We start from the raw sequence: 3,142 nt of genomic DNA, 5'->3' as shown, positions 1-3,142 counted from the left end.
AACTGTAGGAAAAATGTTGGCCCTAGGTGACATTAAGGCCATATGGGCTCGAAGCTTTGGAGCCCCAGCCGTGGAAAACCTTTTCAGACACAGTGGCAATGAATGGATGCTAGAACCCAGAGCAGATGGAACCGAGTTCAACGCATATCGTACCATGCTGTGGACAGTGTTGCGAGGCGAATACCCTACGAGAGTAGATCCAAAGGCTCTCAGGGGGGAGACACTATTAGGGACTGAAAACCCTGCTGCATACATTACCAGACAGCTGAAGCGCTGGAAGCAGGAAACTGAGGAGGAGATTGAAAAAAGTCCAGTTTTGATGACACTGTTCAGAAATGCCATTGTGGAAGCTATGTCAGGCCCAGTCCAGAGTAGACTGGAAGAGGTGGTAGGCCTGTCATCAATGCCACATCAACAATTTTGTGACAATGTTGTACATGCCATAGAAAAGTATCGAAGGAACGAAGAAAAAGTAGACCAGATGGAGTGTAAACTGACACAATTACAATTAAGCGAGCTGCAAGGAAAGAACAAAAGGTCACAAGTAATGGTGCAAAAAGATGTCCAAGAAAACCAAATACCACAGACAACCGAACATCTACCTGTACAAGAGCCAGTACCAATGGAACAGCCACCAATAGCTGTCAATGTGTTTTAACAATTTCGTGGGCAGAGGGGGCTGGGGCAGGCCAATGCATAGTGAAACCAGAAGTCCGGCGGGCCCCTTGGGGAGACTCAATTTTGGATACTAGGGATGCTCAGAGAATCCTACATTGGAGGGTCAGTTTCCAATGTTAGAAGTGGAAGCTAATGAAAAACTTAGGTTGCAGGTTCAAATTGAAGGTAAACAAATACCAATGTTGGTGGACATTGGAGCCACTCATGTGTGTGAGTCCAAAGTATGCCAAGCACCTACCCATGTTGAATAGATTTGTTGAGACAGTAAGATTCTAGGGACAAAAGCAACTAATTTAAATGACAGCTTAAAATTATGAAATCCTGTATTGAAAGGTGACAAGTCTAAATACAGGTTGGTATGATCTAAGAGTTATAAATGACAAAGTGAAAGACAAATTAGGGTTAGAAAATACCAGACCCTTTTACTCTACTCACCAATGTGTCTCCAAATGCCAAATTTTTATTGTTGTTGATTTGTGTTCTACATTCCTTTGCGTTCCTTTAGATTAATATTTTCAATATTTATTTGCATTCACATACAGAGGAAAACAATACACCTACACCAGAATTCTACAAGGTTTTTGTTACTCACCATATGGGTTCAATTAAGCTCTAAGACCAATTTGGTGCTAATGGTGACGTTAGAGCCTGTGATTAGCCCAGAAGATATAATTTTAATTAAAAAGATGCAACTAAAAATGAGTAAAAGTGAGTGCAACAATCAGTGAACAAGGGTTATGGAGGTTGAAAGATGGTCTGATAAGTGGCTCTAGTAACGTTGTTGTCAATTCTGATTTCTGAGATGCACAGTGTAGATCACTGTGCCAGGGGGGAGGTGATGAAGAAGATTGGACAACAGAGGTACTGGTCGCCCTATATGGAAGCAATGGTGGATGAAGTGTTGAGCCAATGTGAAATATGTGAGAGAATGCTTTAGGAGTAAAGTGAGAGAATGAATGGAACCCTGAAGGCTAAGCTAAACAAAATCTGTGCTGCTACTAAATTAAACTGGGTAAAAGCTTTGCCACTACCACTTATGAGCTATTGCATGCAAACGCATAGAATCACGCATCTAACACAGCATGAAATGCTAACGGGTCGACCCATGCCAGCACTACAGTTAAGAGGTCCCTTTAAAGGGCCTCCGCTTGAACAACTGCAAAACGAGTTAAAAGCATACATGAAGTATCTAACTATGATCTATAGAACTGTCTATGTGCAGGAAAAAGTCCAGAGGACAACATGGAGCAGAAGGTGGAACGGCCGGTGAAACCAGGGGACCTGGTATACATCAAAGTGTTACAAAGGAAGTGGCATCAACTACGATGCACGGCGGGCAGTGGAAGACAAAAAACTACGAATGACTCAGCTGGAGTTAAATGACTAAGTGTTTAAACTTTTACTTTTCTTTCCGTCAATTTGGACTATACAAGGAGAACCTGTTTTTTGTTTTTGTTTTTTCACACTGAAATATGGCACGAATGGATGGAAAATGGACAATGGAAGAGTTGATGATTTCAAGAACTGTTGATGGACAATGCCATTACACTCATATACATCAATTTTTCCATATGGTCCCACAATATTCATATTCCTTCACACTCATACATTCATTTATATACATTAACAATGCTTTATAACAGTTTTCTTACCTTGTTTTGTCATATTATTACACTGTAATAATTTATTTTATATTATGTATTCATGAAAATGTGATATTTCAGTGTTGAATGGGTTAGAGTTATTGAAAGGTTACGGAAGTGGATTGAATGCTGGTTGAATGGGTTAGATTGAAGTGGTGATGTGGATGTTAGTACTGAAGGTCATGTGTTAAGTGGAAATAATCAAAGTGGAAGTGTTTAAGGTCAGAAGATCATTTTGAAGTTATCAAAAAGTTTTACCATATCATCACACTATATCATTTTAAAGGTCATCAAAAGGTTTTGTTATATCGGTTGTTACATATGTCATATATGTTTTGTTCTGTTTTCTTTGTTCTTCAATCTGTACGTTCTTTCACTCTTTCTTAAGAAGATCCAGAAATTGATCCAGTACTGTATTCCGAAGCTTGCGTTAGCCCCATTTTTATCCAGTTTCTAATTTTTACCTCTACCTCTGGCATCTTTTGAAAGTCAGTAGTATGTCAGTGAGATAATGTTGGAAATCCGACGTCGTTTTGTTGCGGTTAGCAAAGCTGAGCAGCACGCTAAATGCTTTGCCTTGTTGGAAACCTGTGGTTCCTAAGCCACATGTGGCTCTGTATGGATCAGACCTAGCCTGGCTGTTATTGCAGATCAGTAATATTGTCACGATGACAGTCGGGACTGTCATTTCCTGTGTTTTCCTGTGTTTTCTTGTGTTGTGTACTCTCTCTCTCTGTGTAGGGGGCGTGGCACATCTCTCTGACTCTGCCGGACTAATCGCCGTGGCACACCTGCCGTTCCTCAGCACCTGCCACCAATCA

General features: G+C 40.6%; 1 long non-coding RNA gene across 1 annotated transcript in view; it reads right to left on the bottom strand.

The window, feature by feature from the left end:
* Nucleotides 1-2,286: 2,286 nt before the first annotated feature.
* Nucleotides 2,287-3,142, bottom strand: part of LOC112486365 (uncharacterized) — a 6,483-nt gene continuing 5,627 nt past the window's right edge. Inside the window, exon 2 of the long non-coding RNA XR_003048787.1 lies at nt 2,287-3,129. This is a non-coding gene — a long non-coding RNA (uncharacterized LOC112486365). The remainder of the gene's footprint in view (nt 3,130-3,142) is intronic.

This window comes from Cynoglossus semilaevis, chromosome W, assembly GCF_000523025.1.
Source record: "Cynoglossus semilaevis isolate Cse_v1.0 chromosome W, Cse_v1.0, whole genome shotgun sequence".
Taxonomy (NCBI): domain Eukaryota; kingdom Metazoa; phylum Chordata; class Actinopteri; order Pleuronectiformes; family Cynoglossidae; genus Cynoglossus; species Cynoglossus semilaevis.
Note: the sequence above shows the minus strand (reverse complement) of the source record. Positions and strands in the feature narration are given on the sequence as shown.